Below are 22,048 nucleotides of genomic sequence, written 5' to 3' on the forward strand. Positions count from 1 at the left end.
GTCAAAAAACCTACTGCAAATCTCCCAAATATATTAATAAATTAAAGTATTCCAAAAGAAAATTTGTTGGACATTAAATTCCACACAGCAGCAACCTGCAGCCAACTGGGGTCTCATTAAACTTAAATAAACCCGGTTAACCTTATTTTCGCGCTTTAGAATTTTTAGGTAGTTAGTGGCTCCCTAGAGATTGGGCAGCAGTGGAGGCGGTTTCGGTAATACAAAACTGCGCAGTTTGCATGATGCAACCAGTTCGAAAAAGCAAACCTGGCATCTTTGCCGAAATTGAAAGTTCGGAAAAGCATCACTGTCTCTGCTGTTGCGCTAAAACGCGCAACACTTAAAAAGTAGTTGCACAAAAAAATACAACCAAAACTAACTGTGCTAGCTAAAATGTTATTGTATTATTTAAGTTAAATATAATTTTAATATTATTGTTTCATTATATTTGTGGATTTTGGAATAATCCGTTTTACTTTAAAGCTATTAATAAATTTCTTTTTTTACACGATTTTTATACCTTTCTATAGAAATTGATAATTTTTGCTATCTCGCACATTTTTATGTTTGAAAATCCAAATTTTCAAATGCGCAAAAATTTTATTCTATGAGCTATACGCACTCTCCAATATTAGTATTGTTTTATATTCGAATGTGGAAATATATTAATTTTTTGAAATCAGACCCTTTATAAAATAACCCATTTTCAGTGTAGCGTCTAGTCACTCACTTTTTCTTTCTTTATTTGTTTCTGTTAAAGCAGGTTAAATCGGTTATCATGACATCGAAAACCTTTCTACTGGTTCAAATATAGTTAATTTAAAAATAACTTGGTTAAAACTAATTCCACTATAAAATTATAACTCTAGTGACAAACTTGCGAAATAGGGTGCGTTCGAGGATGCAATCAAGACAGCAGTGTTGTAAATTATATATATAAAATAACTTGGTTAAAACTAATTCCACTATAAAATTATAACTCTAGTGACAAACTTGCGAAATAGGGTGCGGTGTTGTAAATTATATATATAAAATAACTTGGTTAAAACTAATTCCACTATAAAATTATAAATCTAGTGACAAACTTGCGAAATAGGGTGCGTTCGAGGATGCAATCACGACAGCAGTGTTGTAAATTTGTCAAAGTATCACGTTCTGCGTGAATTTCAGGCAACACTTACAACAGCATCACGTTCTCCTGTTACTTTTGCACGCAACTTATGCAAATAATCGGCAACACTAAAATTTTGCATCAGCAAATATGCAATACAGTTGCTGTTAGTGGTAAAGGAACGCCCAACTCTTTCCAGTGTGAAAGCGCCTTAAAATTAGCGATGATGCCCAACTCATCTCTCACTGGAAATGAGAGCGCAATTGCTAAACGTCAAAACCTCCTGAACTCAGGCAACTGAAGTCAGGAGGTCTGACGTTTAGCAATTGGAAAAAAGGGACGGCCAGATGGAAATCGTACAGAAAAATATGCGAACAGAGAGATTTATTGCTGCTGTTGAAGATCACTAACAAAAATTGGCAAACAATGAAAATGAAAAAAAAACGCGAAATTGCAATTTATGTGATGAAATCTTTTGTGATGTCATGCTTAGTAGTATTAATTTTAAATTGAAAATTATAAAAAACATTTATTAATTGAGAGCTAATAAATTAATTTTTTTGATTAAGGTTGGAAAGTTCAAAAATCAATTATATTAATATATTAAAATATAACAAAAAAGGGTTTAAATAGTTTCTACATATGCTTAACGGATACATGTATAATAATATTTAATCTTAATAAATGTTGGATATTTTTACAATAGAAAATGTTATTAAAAACGTTAATTTTGAGGCCCTCTCACACTGGAAAAGGTTGGGCATCCAATTATCTCTGCCAAAAATTAATAACACGGTTCAATACTTTCCCCCATAGTCCCCATATAGCACAATATGTGAGATATCTTAAATAATCTCTCTCTAATAACAGAGTGTCGTTGTGCCTAAAATGATTACTTAGTATAAGAATTTCAAAACTTCGCGTGAATATAGGTATATTGGCCAATAAGTAAGATGTCTTAGCAATATTAAGTGAAAATATAATATTGGATATATTGGCTTGATTCCGAAAATATGTGATATTGATCCACGAATTATCTCAAGTCCCAGATACTAGGTAAATATAATGATTTTCATAACTCTGGCAGACTTTATGCCGAATGTGTCGGTCAGAATATAAGTTACCTTCATAAAATATTTTGGAAACATATTCTGAAGTAATCTTTAGTAATGGCAAAAGTGAATGCAATCAGTGCAGGTATTTCCGTAGCCCCAATATACGCTATTTTCATTTTGATTTTCCATTTGACTCCGATCCGTTTATGTTTGATAATGAATGATAAAACAGGGTGTGTACAGAATACATCAGTATCTGCTGCTTCGTTAAATATGATGGTTAATTTTGTATTTGGTGCTGGAAAAAAATTGCATCAATTGATCTCTGGTACTTAATACCGATATTAAGTGAGCCTTAAGATTCAAAGGCACTGATAGGGAACATATGTTGTGAACGAGCCTTAATTCTTTTTTTGTTTGGTTGGCATGACATCAGTCAGTCATAAAACAAACAACATCATCTTTTTTCTTTGTGTTGGGAATGTCAAATTTTTACCGGAAAGTGATTTGCGGAAAGCATTAATTTTTTGAAGAAAAGTACTACAGAGTCGCATCGTATGCTTGTCGAAGCAACATGCAAAAGATGGTTTCAACGGTTCAGAGATAATGATTTGGATGTGAGAAATGATGAACGTTGAAGACCACCAAAAAAGTTTGAAGACGCCAAACTGCAAGCAATGTTGGATCAAGATGATACTTTGAGTCAAAAGCAAATGGCATCCATGTTAAATGTTGCATATCAAACAATTTCAGACCATTTGTAAACTATGGGAAAAATCCAAAAGTGTGGAAATTGGGTGCCACATGAATTAAATGAAATACGAATGAAAAACAGAAAAAACACTCGTGAAATTTTGTTTCAAAGACACGAATGATAGTTTTGCATCGAATTGTCACTGACGATGAAAAATGGATTTATGTTTAGAATCCTTTACGGAGAAAATCATTGGTTAATCCATCAACGTCGACCGCAAAAAAAGATCGATTCAGTTGAAAGGCAGTGCTCTGTGTTTGGTGGGATCAGAAGGGTGTGGTATATCACAACTGAAACTGCTGTATTCACCAGACTTGGTACCTTCCGATTATCATTTGTTTTTATCGATAGGACACGCATTGGCTGAGCAGCACTTCGATTCCTTCGCAGAAGTCGAATATTAGGAGTCTGGTTTTTTTGCTATTAACATGTTATTCACAAATTGCCAGAAGGGTAGTCAAAATGTGTAAAAAGCAATGGTCAATACTTTGAATAATTTTTTTTACTTTCCCATTCAAAATTAGTATATTATTTTATACCGGTACACCTGGTATTTGCTGCAATTACTGGATAACATACAACATTTTTAATCCCTTTTACAGATGTATGTATACTACTTACCTCCTTTGGGCTGAAGGAACCACCCCCTGTTCCAGAAATTGAAGTTGAATTGCAAATTTAAAATCGGACCAAACCTTTAAATGAACCAATAATATAAAGGCGTGATAATTTTTTGTATTTTCCATCTTTATGAAAATCACTTAAGTATGTACTTCAAAATGATTTTTGTTGATGTGTTTTTTGTCTTTTGTCTCTAAAATAAAATGTTCATATATTGTAAATATTCAAAAAATACGTCAACGGGTAGATTTCGACATATATTCTCGATTTTACGGCTTCAATGATTTTGAAATTATTAAAGGGTAATCCATTTCGAGGTTCTCTACTTAAAAAAAAAAACAGAAAATTCCAATTTAATGGGGAATGTATATTATCATTCGAAAGATCATTATTTGGTATTTATTTTTTTAAAGATTATCTATTTTAAATGTAGACCGCGGCTACGTCTTAGATGTTCCTGAATCGAAGTGGGATTGTCCGCATAGATTTTAAACTTAACATATCTCCACAGGAAAAAGTCTAACGGTGTGATATCACACGATCTTGATGGCCAATTGACTGGCCCAAATGAAATTTTCTGCTCACCGAAGTGTTCTCTCAATAAATCCATTAATTGATGCGATGTGTCGGAAGTGGCGCCGCCTCCATTGACGGTTACGTTCTCCGTTCCCACAACAGTCGGGTCTACGTAACCGGAACGGACGCGGATTTATTCCGGCCAAGGACTGTCAACTCGGCAGAATTCTGCAAATAAACAACAACAACTGTTACGTTCTCACCGGCATAATTTCTGAAGAAATATGAACCGATGATTTCTCCGGCCTACAAACCACACCAAACCGTTGTTTTCTCTGGATGAAATGGCAGCTCTTGAATCTCTTCAGGTAGCCAGAAAGGGGCCTAATCGTCGCTGAACAAAATTTGGCCCGAAAACGTTGGATCTTCTTGCAACTTTTCAAGAACCCACAGAGCGAAGTGATGTCGCTTGGGAAGGTCGAGCGGCTTCAGCTCTTGCAAAAGCCGTATTTTGTACACTTTTAATTTAAGATCTCGACGTAAAATGCGCCAAGTCGTTCCATACGTCAGTACGAGTTGCTGCGAACGGCGCCGAATCGACTATCGACGGTCTTCGTTGTTTTTGTTGTTGTAGCGACAGAATTCTGCCGCCACGGCCTTCGTGTACACTCTCGGCTACGGCCGCTATATTTTCCAGCACGCAGTGACGTGGTCTATTCGTTCGAATACGATATTATCCAATGATGAATATCATGACAGCTTGACAGGATTCACGCGTGATCTGTCAAAAAAGGCTATTGAAAAATGTAGCTCTACTTGGATCATTCGTTAGTTGGATTTTGTACGTATTTCTCCATTCATTTTTTTCGTTTTTGAATATTTAGTTTAATTATTTAAGGGTTTTTTAGAATCTGATAGTTGGCGAAATCAATATTGAAAGTTAAGAAAATAATTTATTTTATTGTTGCGAATTAACGTGTCTCCATTTCCATAGCTGTAAAAATCCAGATATTTTAAGAGGATTTAAAAAACTTAATTTAACATCATGACAAATGCATCTTTATTCAGGCAATATAAATCCGTAAAGTAAGCAAGTAAATACATACAAGCTTACAAGTAAATGCAATCTAAATTGCACTCCCTCGGACATCAGGTGGATTACTGTTCTCAATTGTATCTGCCAAAATAATTTGTTTCTATTTTCTAATTTATTTTGCAAACAGATATATCCCATAATAAACAAATATTTTTTTAACCCGCAAAATGTTGTATATAGTGGCGAGCAATACTGGTCGGATGCTGAAGTAATCTTTAGTAATAGCAAAAGTGAATGCAATCAGTACAGGTATTTCCGTAGCCCCAATATACGCTATTTTCATTTTGATTTTCCATCTGACTTCAATCCGTTTATGTTTGATAATGGATGATTGAACAGTGTGTGTACAGAATACATCAGTATCTGCTGCTTCGTTAAATATGATGGTTAATTTTGTATTTGGTGCTGGAAAAAAATTGCATCAATTGATCTCTGGTACTTAATAGGGATCTTATCCGAAATACCGATATTAAGTGAGCCTTAAGATTCAAATGCATTGATAGGGAACATATGTTGTAAACGAGCCTTAATTTTTTTTTGTTTGGTTGGCATGACATCAGTTAGTCATTAAACCAACAACATCATCTTTTTTCTTTGTGTTGGGAATGTCAAATTTTTACCGGAAAGTGATTTGCGGAAAGCATTAATTTTTTTAAGAAAAGTACTGCAGAGTTGCATCGAATGCTTGTCGAAGCAAAATGCAAAAGATGGTTTCAACGGTTCAGAGATAATGATTTGGATGTGAGAAATGATGAACGTGGAAGACCACCAAAAAAGTTTGAAGACGCCAAACTGCAAGCAATATTGGATCAAGATGATACTTTGAGTCAAAAGCAAATGGCAGCCATGTCAAATGTTGCACATCAAACAATTTCAGACCATTTGTAAACTATGGGAAAGATCCAAAAGTGTGGAAATTGGGTGCCACATGAATTGAATGAAAGACGAATGGAAAACAGAAAAACCACTCGTGAAATTTTGTTTCAAAGACACGAAAGATAGTTTTGAATCGAATTGTCACTGACGATGAAAAATGGATTTATGTTTAGAATCCTTTACGGAGAAAATCATTGGTTAATCCATCAACGTCGACCGCAAAAAAAGATCGATTCTGTTGAAAGGCAATGCTCTGTGTTTGGTGGGATCAGAAGGATGTGGTACAGCACAACTGAAACTGCTGTATTCACCAGACTTGGTACCTTCCGATTATCATTTGTTTTTATCGATAGGACACGCATTGGCTGAGCAGCACTTCGATTCCTTCGCAGAAGTCGATTATTAGGAGTCTGGTTTTTTTGCTATTAACATGATACTCACAAATTGCCAGAAGGGTAGTCAAAATGTGTAAAAAGCAATGGTCAATACTTTGAATAATTTTTTTTTTACTTTCCCATTCAAAATTAGTATATTATTTTATACCGGTACACCTGGTGTTTGCTGCAATTACTGGAGAACATACAACATTTTGAATCCCTTTTACAGAAGTATGTATACTTCTTACCTCCTTTGGGCTGAAGGAACCACCCCCTGTTCCAGAAATTGAAGTTGAATTGCAAATTTAAAATCGGACCAAACCTTTAAATGAACCAATAATATAAAGGCGTGATAATTTTTTGTATTTTCCATCTGTATGAAAATCACTTAAATATGTACTCCAAAAAGATTTTTGTTAATGTGTTTTTTGTCTTTTGTCTCTAAAATAAAATGTTCATATAAAAATTTACAAATACGTCGACGGGTAGATTTCGACATATATTCTCGATTTTACGGTTTCAATGATTTTGAAATTATTAAAGGGTAATCCATTTCGAGGTTCTCTACTTAAAAAAAAAAACAGAAAATTCTAATTTAATGGGGAATGTTTATTATCATTCGAAAGACCGTTATTTGGTATTTATTTTTTTTAAGATTATCTATTTCAAATGTAGGCCGCGGCTACGTCTCAGCTGTTCCATCCGTTGAGTCCAATTTTCGATGGCTCGTTCGAGCATTTCGACTGGTAACTGGCGAATGATACGCGTGATGTTTTGCTCCAAGGCCTAAATCGAAGTGGGATTGTCCGCATATATTTTAGACTTAACATATCTACACAGGAAAAAGTCTAACGGTGTGATATCACACGATCTTGATGGCCAATTGACCAACCCAAATGAAATTTTTTGCTCACCGAAGTGTTCTCTCAATAAATCCATTAATTGATGCGATGTGTCGGAAGTGGCGCCGTCTCCATTGACGGTTACGTTCTCCGTTCCCACAACAGTCGGGTCTACGTAACAGGAACGGACCCAGATTTATTCCGGCCAAGGACTGTCGACTCGGCAGAATTCTGCCGCTAAACCAACAACAACGGTTACGTTCTTACCGGCATAATTTTTGAAGAAATAGGAACCGATGATTTCTCCGGCCCACAAACCACACCAAACCGTTGTTTTCTCTGGATGAAATGGCAGCTCTTGAATCTCACAGGTAGCCAGAAATGGGCCTAATCGTCGCTGAACAAAATTTGGCCTGAAAACGTTGGATCTTCTTGCAACTTTTGAAGAACCCACAGACCGAAGTGGTGTCGCTTGGGAAGGTCGAGCGGCTTCAGCTCTTGCAAAAGCCGTATTTTTTACGCTTTTAATTTAAGATCTCGACGTAAAATGTGCCAAGTCGTTCCATACGTCAATACGAGTTGCTGCGAAAGGCGCCGAATCGACTCTCCACGGTCTTCGTTGTTGTTGTTGTTGTAGCGACAGAATTCTGCCGCCACGGTCTTCGTGTACACTCTCGGCTACGGCCGCTATATTTTCCAGCACGCAGTGACGTGGTCTATTCGTTCGAGTACGATATTATCCAATCATGAATATCATGACAGCTTAACAGGATTCACGCGTGATCTGTTAAAAAAGGCTATTGAAAAATGTAGCTCTACTTGGATCATCCCTTAGTTGGATTTTGTACGTATTTCTCCATTCATTTTTTTCGTTTTTGAATTTTTAGTTTCAAAATGATTTTTGTTGCTGTGTTTTTTGTCTTTTGTCTCTAAAATAAAATGTTCATATAAATATTTACAAATACGTCAACGGGTAGATTTCGACATATATTCTCGATTTTACGGTTTCAATGATTTGAAATTATTAAAGGGTAATCCATTTCGAGGTTCTCTACTTAAAAAAAAAAAAAACAGAAAATTCAAATTTAATGGGAATGTTTATTATCATTCGAAAGATCATTATTTGGTATTTATTTTTTTAAAGATTATCTATTTCAAATGTAGGCCGCGGCTACGTCTCAGATGTTCCATTCGTTGAGTCCAATTTTCGATGGCTCGTTCGAGCATTTCGACTGGTAACTGGCGAATGATACGCGTGATGTTTTGCTCCAAGGCCTGAATCGAAGTGGGATTGTCCGCATAGATTTTAGACTTAACATATCTCCACAGGAAAAAGTCTAACGGTGTGATATCACACAATCTTGATGGCCAATTGACTGGCCCAAATGAAATTTTCTGCTCACCGAAGTGTTTTCTCAATAAATCCATTAATTGATGCGATGTGTCGGAAGTGGCGCCGTCTCCATTGACGGTTACGTTCTCCGTTCCCACGACAGTCAGGTCTACGTAACCGGAACGGACCCGGATTTATTCCGGCCAAGGACTGTCAACTCGGCAGAATTCTGCCGCTAAAACAACAACAACGGTTACGTTCTCACCGGCATAGTTTTTGAAGAAATATGAACCGATGATTTCTCCGGGCCACAAACCACACCAAACCGTTGTTTTCTCTGGATGAAATGGCAGCTCTTGAATCTCTTCAGGTAGCCAGAAATGGGCCTAATCGTCGGTGAACAAAATTTGGCCCGAAAACGTTGGATCTTCTTGCAACTTTTCAAGAACCCACATAGCGAAGTGATGTCGCTTGGGAAGGTCGAGCGGCTTCAGCTCTTGCTAAAGCCGTATTTTGTACGCTTTTAATTTAAGATCTCGACGTAAAATGCGCCAAGTCGTTCCATACGTCAATACGAGTTACTGCGAATGGCGCCGAATCGACTCTCCACGGTCTTCGTTGTTGTTGTTGTAGCGACAGAATTCTGCCGCCACGGTCTTCGTGTACACTCTCGGCTACGGTCGCTATATTTTCCAGCACGCAGTGACGTGGTCTATTCGTTCGAATACGATATTATCCAATGATGAATATTATGACAGCTTGACAGGATTCACGCGTGATCTGTCAAAAAAGGCTATTGAAAAACGTAGCTCTACTTGGATCATCCTTTATTTGGATTTTGTACGTATTTCTCCATTCATTTTTTTCGTTTTTGAATTTTTAGTTTAATTATTTAAAGGTTTTGTAGATTCTGATAGTTGTCGAAATCAAAATTGAAAGTTAAGAAAATAATTTATTTTATTGTTGCGAATTAACGTGTCTCCATTTCCATAACGGTAAAAATCCAGATATTTTAGGAGGATTTAAAAAACTTAATTTAACATCATGACAATTGCATCTTTATTCAGGCAATATAAATCCGTAAAGTAAGCAAGTAAATACATACAAGCTTACAAGTAAATGCAATCTAAATTGCACTCCCTCTGACATCAGGTGGATTACTGTTCTCAATTGTATCTGCCAAAATAATTTGTTTCTATTTTCTAATTTATTTTGCAAACAGATATATCCCATAATAAACAAATATTTTTTTAACCCGTAAAATGTTGTATATAGTGGCGAGCAATACTGGTCGGATGCTGAAGTAATTTTTAGTAATGGCAAAAGTGAATGCAATCAGTACAGGTATTTCCGTAGCCCCAATATACGCTATTTTCATTTTGATTTTCCATCTGACTTCAATCCGTTTATGTTTGATAATGAATGATAGAACAGAGTGTGTACAGAATACATCAGTATCTGCTGCTTCGTTAAATATGATGGTTAATTTTGTATTTGGTGCTGAAAAAAAATTGCATCAATTGTTCTCTGGTACTTAATAGGGATCTTATCCGAAATACCGATATTAAGTGAGCCTTAAGATTCAAATGCATTGATAGGGAACATATGTTGTGAACGAGCCCTAATTTTTTTTTTGTTTGGTTGGCATGACATCAGTCAGTCATTAAACAAAGAACATCATCTTATTTCTTTGTGTTGGGAATGTCAAATTTTTACCGGAAAGTGATTTGCGGAAAGCATTAATTTTTTTAAGAAAAGTACTGCAGAGTCGCATCGAATGCTTGTCGAAGCAACATGTAAAAGATAGTTTCAACGGTTCAGAGATAATGATTTGGATGTGAGAAATGATGAGCGTGGAAGACCACCAAAAAAGTTTGAAGACGCCAAACTGCAAGCAATATTGGATCAAGATGATACTTTGAGTCAAAAGCAAATGGCAGCCATGTCAAATGTTGCACATCAAACAATTTCAGACCATTTGTAAACTATGGGAAAGATCCAAAAGTGTGGAAATTGGGTGCCACATGAATTGAATGAAAGACGAATGGAAAACAGAAAAAACACTCGTGAAATTTTGTTTCAAAGACACGAAAGATAGTTTTGAATCGAATTGTCACTGACGATGAAAAATGGATTTATGTTTAGAATCCTTTACGGAGAAAATCATTGGTTAATCCATCAACGTCGACCGCAAAAAAGATCGATTCGGTTGAAAGGCAATGCTCTGTGTTTGGTAGGATCAGAAGGGTGTGGTATATCACAACTGAAACTGCTGCATTCACCAGACTTGGTACCTTCCGATTATCATTTGTTTTTATCGACAGGACACGCAATGGCTGAGCAGCACTTCGATTCCTTCGCAGAAGTCGATTATTAGGAGTCTGGTTTTTTTGCTATTAACATGTTATTCACAAATTGCCAGAAGGGTAGTCAAAATGTGTAAAAAGCAATGGTCAATACTTTGAATAATTTTTTTTTACTTTCCCATTCAAAATTAGTATATTATTTTATACCGGTACACCTGGTATTTGCTGCAATTACTGAAGAACATACAACATTTTTAATTCCTTTTACAGATGTATGTATACTTCTTACCTCCTTTGGGCTGAAAGAACCACCCCCTGTTCCAGAAATTGAAGTTGAATTGCAAATTTAAAATCGGACCAAACCTTTAAATGAACCAATAGTATAAAGGCGTGAGAATTTTTTGTATTTTCTATCTTTATGAAAATCACTTAAATATGTACTTCAAAATGATTTTTGTTGATGTGTTTTGTGTCTTTTGTCTCTAAAATAAAATGTTCATATAAATATTTACAAATACGTCAACGGGTAGATATCGACATATATTCTCGATTTTACGGTTTCAATGATTTTGAAATTATTAAAGGGTAATCCATTTCGAGGTTCTCTACTTAAAAAAAAACAACAGAAAATTCTACTTTAATGGGGAATGTTTATTATCATTCGAAAGATCATTATGATTTATTTTTTTTAAGATTATCTATTTCAAATGTAGGCCGCGGCTACGTCTCAGATGTTCCATCCGTTGAGTCCAATTTTCGATGGCTCGTTCGAGCATTTCGACTGGTAACTGGCGAATGATACGCGTGATGTGGCGAATGATACGCGTGATGTTTTGCTCCAAGGCCTGAATCGAAGTGGGATTGTCCGCATAGATTTTAGACTTAACATATCTCCACAGGAAAAAGTCTAACGGTGTGATATCACACGATCTTGATGGTCAATTGACCGGCCCAAATGAAATTTTCTGCTCACCGAAGTGTTCTCTCAATAAATCCATTAATTGATGCGATATGTCGGAAGTGGCGCCGTCTCCATTGACGGTTACGTTCTCCGTTCCCACGACAGTCGGGTCTACGTAACCGGAACGGACCCGGATTTATTCCGGCCAAGGACTGTCAACTCGGCAGAATTCTGCCGCTAAAACAACAACAACGGTTACGTTCTCACCGGCATAATTTCTGAAGAAATATGAACCGATGATTTCTCCGGCCTACAAACCACACCAAACCGTTGTTTTCTCTGGATGAAATGGCAGCTCTTGAATCTCTTCAGGTAGCCAGAAAGGGGCCTAATCGTCGCTGAACAAAATTTGGCCCGAAAACGTTGTATCTTCTTGCAACTTTTCAAGAACCCACAGAGCGAAGTGATGTCGCTTGGGAAAGTCGAGCGGCTTCAGCTCTTGCAAAAGCCGTATTTTGTACGCTTTTAATTTAAGATCTCGACGTAAAATGCGCCAAGTCGTTCCATACGTCAATACGAGTTGCTGCGAACGGCGCCGAATCGAGTCTCCACGGTCTTCGTTGTTGTTGTTGTTGTAGCGACAGAATTCTGCCGCCACGGTCTTCGTGTACACTCTCGGCTACGGCCGCTATATTTTCCAGCACGCAGTGACGTGGTCTATTTGTTCGAATACGATATTATCCAATCATGAATATCATGACAGCTTAACAGGATTCACGCGTGATCTGTTAAAAAAGGCTATTGAAAAATGTAGCTCTACTTGGATCATCCGTTAGTTGGATTTTGTACGTATTTCTCCATTCATTTTTTTCGTTTTTGAATTTTTAGTTTCAAAATGATTTTTGTTGGTGTGTTTTTTGTCTTTTGTTTCTAAAATAAAATGTTCATATAAATATTTACAAATACGTCAACGGGTAGATATCGACATATATTCTCGATTTTACGGTTTCAATGATTTTGAAATTATTAAAGGGTAATCCATTTCGAGGTTCTCTACTTAAAAAAAAAAACAACAGAAAATTCTACTTTAATGGGGAATGTTTATTATCATTCGAAAGATCATTATGATTTATTTTTTTTAAGATTATCTATTTCAAATGTAGGCCGCGGCTACGTCTCAGATGTTCCATCCGTTGAGTCCAATTTTCGATGGCTCGTTCGAGCATTTCGACTGGTAACTGGCGAATGATACGCGTGATGTGGCGAATGATACGCGTGATGTTTTGCTCCAAGGCCTGAATCGAAGTGGGATTGTCCGCATAGATTTTAGACTTAACATATCTCCACAGGAAAAAGTCTAACGGTGTGATATCACACGATCTTGATGGCCAATTGACCGGCCCAAATGAAATTTTCTGCTCACCGAAGTGTTCTCTCAATAAATCCATTAATTGATGCGATATGTCGGAAGTGGCGCCGTCTCCATTGACGGTTACGTTCTCCGTTCCCACGACAGTCGGGTCTACGTAACCGGAACGGACCCGGATTTATTCCGGCCAAGGACTGTCAACTCGGCAGAATTCTGCCGCTAAACAACAACAACGGTTACGTTCTCACCGGCATAATTTCTGAAGAAATATGAACCGATGATTTCTCCGGCCTACAAACCACACCAAACCGTTGTTTTCTCTGGATGAAATGGCAGCTCTTGAATCTCTTCAGGTAGCCAGAAAGGGGCCTAATCGGCGCTGAACAAAATTTGGCCCGAAAACGTTGGATCTTCTTGCAACTTTTCAAGAACCCACAGAGCGAAGTGATGTCGCTTGGGAAGGTCGAGCGGCTTCAGCTCTTGCAAAAGCCGTATTTTGTACGCTTTTAATTTAAGATCTCAAAGTAAAATGCGCCAAGTCGTTCCATACGTCAATACGAGTTGCTGCGAACGGCGCCGAATCGAGTCTCCACGGTCTTCGTTGTTGTTGTTGTTGTAGCGACAGAATTCTGCCGCCACGGTCTTCGTGTACACTCTCGGCTACGGCCGCTATATTTTCCAGCACGCAGTGACGTGGTCTATTTGTTCGAATACGATATTATCCAATCATGAATATCATGACAGCTTAACAGGATTCACGCGTGATCTGTTAAAAAAGGCTATTGAAAAATGTAGCTCTACTTGGATCATCCGTTAGTTGGATTTTGTACGTATTTCTCCATTCATTTTTTTCGTTTTTGAATTTTTAGTTTCAAAATGATTTTTGTTGGTGTGTTTTTTGTCTTTTGTTTCTAAAATAAAATGTTCATATAAATATTTACAAATACGTCAACGGGTAGATATCGACATATATTCTCGATTTTACGGTTTCAATGATTTTGAAATTATTAAAGGGTAATCCATTTCGAGGTTCTCTACTTAAAAAAAAAACAACAGAAAATTCTACTTTAATGGGGAATGTTTATTATCATTCGAAAGATCATTATGATTTATTTTTTTTAAGATTATCTATTTCAAATGTAGGCCGCGGCTACGTCTCAGATGTTCCATCCGTTGAGTCCAATTTTCGATGGCTCGTTCGAGCATTTCGACTGGTAACTGGCGAATGATACGCGTGATGTGGCGAATGATACGCGTGATGTTTTGCTCCAAGGCCTGAATCGAAGTGGGATTGTCCGCATAGATTTTAGACTTAACATATCTCCACAGGAAAAAGTCTAACGGTGTGATATCACACGATCTTGATGGCCAATTGACCGGCCCAAATAAAATTTTCTGCTCACCGAACTGTTCTCTCAATAAATCCATTAATTGATGCGATATGTCGGAAGTGGCGCCGTCTCCATTGACGGTTAGGTTCTCCGTTCCCACGACAGTCGGGTCTACGTAACCGGAACGGACCCGGATTTATTCTGGCCAAGGACTGTCAACTCGGCAGAATTCTGCCGCTAAAACAACAACAACGGTTACGTTCTCACCGGCATAATTTCTGAAGAAATATGAACCGATGATTTCTCCGGCCTACAAACCACACCAAACCGTTGTTTTCTCTGGATGAAATGGCAGCTCTTGAATCTCTTCAGGTAGCCAGAAAGGGGCCTAATCGTCGCTGAACAAAATTTGGCCCGAAAACGTTGGATCTTCTTGCAACTTTTCAAGAACCCACAGAGCGAAGTGATGTCGCTTGGGAAGGTCGAGCGGCTTCAGCTCTTGCAAAAGCCGTATTTTGTACGCTTTTAATTTAAGATCTCGACGTAAAATGCGCCAAGTCGTTCCATACGTCAATACGAGTTGCTGCGAACGGCGCCGAATCGACTCTCCACGGTCTTCGTTGTTGTTGTTGTTGTAGCGACAGAATTCTGCCGCCACGGTCTTTGTGTACACTCTCGGCTACGGCCGCTATATTTTCCAGCACGCAGTGACGTGGTCTATTTGTTCGAATACGATATTATACAATGATGAACATCATGACAGCTTGACAGGATTCACGCGTGATCTGTCAAAAAAGGCTATTGAAAAATGTAGGTCTACTTGGGTCATCCGTTAGTTGGATTTTGTACTTATTTCTCCATTCATTTTTTTCGTTTTTGAATTTTTAGTTTAATTATTTAAGGGTTTTGTAGAATCTGATAGTTGTCGAAATCAAAATTGAAAGTTAAGAAAATAATTTATTTTATTGTTGCGAATTAACGTGTCTCCATTTCCATAGCGGTAAAAAACAGATATTTTAAGAGGATTTAAAAAACTTAATTTAACATCATGACAAATGCATCTTTATGCAGGCAATATAAATCCGTAAATTAAGCAAGTAAATACTTACAAGCTTACAAGTAAATGCAATCTAAATTGCACTCCCTCGGACATCAGGTGGATTACTGTTCTCAATTGTATCTGCCAAAATAATTTGTTTCTATTTTCTAATTTATTTTGCAAACAGATATATCCCATAATAAACAAATATTTTTTTAACCCGTAAAATGTTGTATATAGTGGCGAGCAATACTGGTCGGATGCTGAAGTAATCTTTAGTAATGGCAAAAGTGAATGCAATCAGTACAAGTATTTCCGTAGCCCCAATATACGCTATTTTCATTTTGATTTTCCATCTGACTTCAATCCGTTTATGTTTGATAATGAATGATAGAACAGGGTGTGTACAGAATACATCAGTATCTGCTGCTTCGTTAAATATGATGGTCAATTTTGTATTTGGTGCTGGAAAAAAATTGCATCAATTGATCTCTGGTACTTAATAGGGATCTTATCCGAAATACCGATATTAAGTGAGCCTTAAGATTCAAATGCATTGATAGGGAACATATGTTGTGAACGAGCCTTAATTTTTTTTGTTTGGTTGGCATGACATCAGTCAGTCATTAAACAAACAACATCATCTTTTTTCTTTGTGTTGGGAATGTCAAATTTTTACCGGAAAGTGATTTGCGGGAAGCATTAATTTTTTTAAGAAAAGTACTGCAGAGTCGCATCGAATGCTTGTCGAAGCAACATGCAAAAGATGGTTTCAACGGTTCAGAGATAATGATTTGCATGTGAGAAATGATGAACGTGGAAGACCATGCTCTGTGTTTGGTGGGATCAGAAGGGTGTGGTATATCACAACTGAAACTGCTGTATTCACCAGACTTGATACCTTCCGATTATCATTTGTTTTTATCGATAGGACACGCATTGGCTGAGCAGCACTTGGATCCCTTCGCAGAAGTCGAATATTAGGAGTCTGGTTTTTTTGCTATAAACATGTTATTCACAAATTGCCAGAAGGGTAGTCAAAATGTGTAAAAAGCAATGGTCAATACTTTGAATATTTTTTTTTTTATTTTCCCATTCAAAATTAGTATATTATTTTATACCGGTACACCTGGTATTTGCTGCAATTACTGGAGAACATACAACATTTTGAATCCCTTTTACAGATGTATGTATACTACTTACCTCCTTTGGGCTGAAGGAACCACCCCCTGTTCCAGAAATTGAAGTTGAATTGCAAATTTAAAATCGTACCAAACCTTTAAATGAACCAATAATATAAAGGCGTGATAATTTTTTGTATTTTCCATCTTTATGAAAATCACTTAAATATGTACTTCAAAATGATTTTTGTTGATGTGTTTTTTGTCTTTTGTCTCTAAAATAAAATGTTCATATAAACATTTACAAATACCTCAACGGGTAGATTTCGACATATATTCTCGATTTTACAGTTTCAATGATTTTGAAATTATTAAAGGGTAATCCATTTCGAAGTTCTCTACTTAAAAAAAAACAACAGAAAATTCTAATTTAATGGGGAATGTTTATTATCATTCGAAAGATCATTATTTGGTATTTATTTTTTTTAAGATTATCTATTTCAAATGTAGGCCGCGGCTACGTCTCAGATGTTCCATCCGTTGAGTCCAATTTTCGATGGCTCGTTCGAGCATTTCGACTGGTAACTGGCGAATGATACGCGTGATGTGGCGAATGATACGCGTGATGTTTTGCTCCAAGGCCTGAATCGAAGTGGGATTGTCCGCATAGATTTTAGACTTAACATATCTCCACAGGAAAAAGTCTAACGGTGTGATATCACACGATCTTGATGGCCAATTGACCGGCCCAAATAAAATTTTCTGCTCACCGAACTGTTCTCTCAATAAATCCATTAATTGATGCGATATGTCGGAAGTGGCGCCGTCTCCATTGACGGTTAGGTTCTCCGTTCCCACGACAGTCGGGTCTACGTAACCGGAACGGACCCGGATTTATTCCGGCCAAGGACTGTCAACTCGGCAGAATTCTGCCGCTAAAACAACAACAACGGTTACGTTCTCACCGGCATAATTTCTGAAGAAATATGAACCGATGATTTCTCCGGCCTACAAACCACACCAAACCGTTGTTTTCTCTGGATGAAATGGCAGCTCTTGAATCTCTTCAGGTAGCCAGAAAGGGGCCTAATCGTCGCTGAACAAAATTTGGCCCGAAAACGTTGGATCTTCTTGCAACTTTTCAAGAACCCACAGAGCGAAGTGATGTCGCTTGGGAAGGTCGAGCGGCTTCAGCTCTTGCAAAAGCCGTATTTTGTACGCTTTTAATTTAAGATCTCGACGTAAAATGCGCCAAGTCGTTCCATACGTCAATACGAGTTGCTGCGAACGGCGCCGAATCGACTCTCCACGGTCTTCGTTGTTGTTGTTGTTGTAGCGACAGAATTCTGCCGCCACGGTCTTTGTGTACACTCTCGGCTACGGCCGCTATATTTTCCAGCACGCAGTGACGTGGTCTATTTGTTCGAATACGATATTATACAATGATGAACATCATGACAGCTTGACAGGATTCACGCGTGATCTGTCAAAAAAGGCTATTGAAAAATGTAGGTCTACTTGGGTCATCCGTTAGTTGGATTTTGTACTTATTTCTCCATTCATTTTTTTCGTTTTTGAATTTTTAGTTTAATTATTTAAGGGTTTTGTAGAATCTGATAGTTGTCGAAATCAAAATTGAAAGTTAAGAAAATAATTTATTTTATTGTTGCGAATTAACGTGTCTCCATTTCCATAGCGGTAAAAAACAGATATTTTAAGAGGATTTAAAAAACTTAATTTAACATCATGACAAATGCATCTTTATGCAGGCAATATAAATCCGTAAATTAAGCAAGTAAATACTTACAAGCTTACAAGTAAATGCAATCTAAATTGCACTCCCTCGGACATCAGGTGGATTACTGTTCTCAATTGTATCTGCCAAAATAATTTGTTTCTATTTTCTAATTTATTTTGCAAACAGATATATCCCATAATAAACAAATATTTTTTTAACCCGTAAAATGTTGTATATAGTGGCGAGCAATACTGGTCGGATGCTGAAGTAATCTTTAGTAATGGCAAAAGTGAATGCAATCAGTACAAGTATTTCCGTAGCCCCAATATACGCTATTTTCATTTTGATTTTCCATCTGACTTCAATCCGTTTATGTTTGATAATGAATGATAGAACAGGGTGTGTACAGAATACATCAGTATCTGCTGCTTCGTTAAATATGATGGTCAATTTTGTATTTGGTGCTGGAAAAAAATTGCATCAATTGATCTCTGGTACTTAATAGGGATCTTATCCGAAATACCGATATTAAGTGAGCCTTAAGATTCAAATGCATTGATAGGGAACATATGTTGTGAACGAGCCTTAATTTTTTTTGTTTGGTTGGCATGACATCAGTCAGTCATTAAACAAACAACATCATCTTTTTTCTTTGTGTTGGGAATGTCAAATTTTTACCGGAAAGTGATTTGCGGGAAGCATTAATTTTTTTAAGAAAAGTACTGCAGAGTCGCCTCGAATGCTTGTCGAAGCAACATGCAAAAGATGGTTTCAACGGTTCAGAGATAATGATTTGCATGTGAGAAATGATGAACGTGGAAGACCACCAAAAAAGTTTGAAGACGCCAAACTGCAAGCAATATTGGATCAAGATGATACTTTGAGTCAAAAGTAAATGGCAGCCATGTTAAATGTTGCACATCAAACAATTTCAGACCATTTGTAAACTATGGGAAAGATCCAAAAGTGTGAAATTGAGTGCCACATGAATTGAATGAAAGACGAATGGAAAACAGAAAAACCACTCGTGAAATTTTGTTTCAAAGACACGAAAGATAGTTTTGCATCGAATTGTCACTGACGATGAAAAATGGATTTATGTTTAGAATCCTTTACGGAGAAAATCATTGGTTAATCCATCAACGTCGACCGTAAAAAAAGATCGATTCGGTTGAAAGGCAATGCTCTGTGTTTGGTGGGATCAGAAGGGTGTGGTATATCACAACTGAAACTGCTGTATTCACCAGACTTGATACCTTCCGATTATCATTTGTTTTTATCGATAGGACATTGGCTGAGCAGCACTTGGATCCCTTCGCAGAAGTCGAATATTAGGAGTCTGGTTTTTTTGCTATAAACATGTTATTCACAAATTGCCAGAAGGGTAGTCAAAATGTGTAAAAAGCAATGGTCAATACTTTGAATATTTTTTTTTTTTATTTTCCCATTCAAAATTAGTATATTATTTTATACCGGTACTCCTGGTATTTGCTGCAATTACTGGAGAACATACAACATTTTGAATCCCTTTTACAGATGTATGTATACTACTTACCTCCTTTGGGCTGAAGGAACCACCCCCTGTTCCAGAAATTGAAGTTGAATTGCAAATTTAAAATCGTACCAAACCTTTAAATGAACCAATAATATAAAGGCGTGATAATTTTTTGTATTTTCCATCTTTATGAAAATCACTTAAATATGTACTTCAAAATGATTTTTGTTGATGTGTTTTTTGTCTTTTGTCTCTAAAATAAAATGTTCATATAAACATTTACAAATACCTCAACGGGTAGATTTCGACATATATTCTCGATTTTACAGTTTCAATGATTTTGAAATTATTAAAGGGTAATCCATTTCGAAGTTCTCTACTTAAAAAAAAACAACAGAAAATTCTAATTTAATGGGGAATGTTTATTATCATTCGAAAGATCATTATTTGGTATTTATTTTTTTTAAGATTATCTATTTCAAATGTAGGCCGCGGCTACGTCTCAGATGTTCCATCCGTTGAGTCCAATTTTCGATGGCTCGTTCGAGCATTTCGACTGGTAACTGGCGAATGATACGCGTGATGTGGCGAATGATACGCGTGATGTTTTGCTCCAAGGCCTGAATCGAAGTGGGATTGTCCGCATAGATTTTAGACTTAACATATCTCCACAGGAAAAAGTCTAACGGTGTGATATCACACGATCTTGATGGCCAATTGACCGGCCCAAATAAAATTTTCTGCTCACCGAACTGTTCTCTCAATAAATCCATTAATTGATGCGATATGTCGGAAGTGGCGCCGTCTCCATTGACGGTTAGGTTCTCCGTTCCCACGACAGTCGGGTCTACGTAACCGGAACGGACCCGGATTTATTCCGGCCAAGGACTGTCAACTCGGCAGAATTCTGCCGCTAAAACAACAACAACGGTTACGTTCTCACCGGCATAATTTCTGAAGAAATATGAACCGATGATTTCTCCGGCCTACAAACCACACCAAACCGTTGTTTTCTCTGGATGAAATGGCAGCTCTTGAATCTCTTCAGGTAGCCAGAAAGGGGCCTAATCGTCGCTGAACAAAATTTGGCCCGAAAACGTTGGATCTTCTTGCAACTTTTCAAGAACCCACAGAGCGAAGTGATGTCGCTTGGGAAGGTCGAGCGGCTTCAGCTCTTGCAAAAGCCGTATTTTGTACGCTTTTAATTTAAGATCTCGACGTAAAATGCGCCAAGTCGTTCCATACGTCAATACGAGTTGCTGCGAACGGCGCCGAATCGACTCTCCACGGTCTTCGTTGTTGTTGTTGTTGTAGCGACAGAATTCTGCCGCCACGGTCTTTGTGTACACTCTCGGCTACGGCCGCTATATTTTCCAGCACGCAGTGACGTGGTCTATTTGTTCGAATACGATATTATACAATGATGAACATCATGACAGCTTGACAGGATTCACGCGTGATCTGTCAAAAAAGGCTATTGAAAAATGTAGGTCTACTTGGGTCATCCGTTAGTTGGATTTTGTACTTATTTCTCCATTCATTTTTTTCGTTTTTGAATTTTTAGTTTAATTATTTAAGGGTTTTGTAGAATCTGATAGTTGTCGAAATCAAAATTGAAAGTTAAGAAAATAATTTATTTTATTGTTGCGAATTAACGTGTCTCCATTTCCATAGCGGTAAAAAACAGATATTTTAAGAGGATTTAAAAAACTTAATTTAACATCATGACAAATGCATCTTTATGCAGGCAATATAAATCCGTAAATTAAGCAAGTAAATACTTACAAGCTTACAAGTAAATGCAATCTAAATTGCACTCCCTCGGACATCAGGTGGATTACTGTTCTCAATTGTATCTGCCAAAATAATTTGTTTCTATTTTCTAATTTATTTTGCAAACAGATATATCCCATAATAAACAAATATTTTTTTAACCCGTAAAATGTTGTATATAGTGGCGAGCAATACTGGTCGGATGCTGAAGTAATCTTTAGTAATGGCAAAAGTGAATGCAATCAGTACAAGTATTTCCGTAGCCCCAATATACGCTATTTTCATTTTGATTTTCCATCTGACTTCAATCCGTTTATGTTTGATAATGAATGATAGAACAGGGTGTGTACAGAATACATCAGTATCTGCTGCTTCGTTAAATATGATGGTCAAT

The sequence above is a fragment of the Bactrocera oleae genome, chromosome 3 (genome assembly GCF_042242935.1).
Source record: "Bactrocera oleae isolate idBacOlea1 chromosome 3, idBacOlea1, whole genome shotgun sequence".
In the NCBI taxonomy this organism is placed as follows: Eukaryota; Metazoa; Arthropoda; class Insecta; order Diptera; family Tephritidae; genus Bactrocera; species Bactrocera oleae.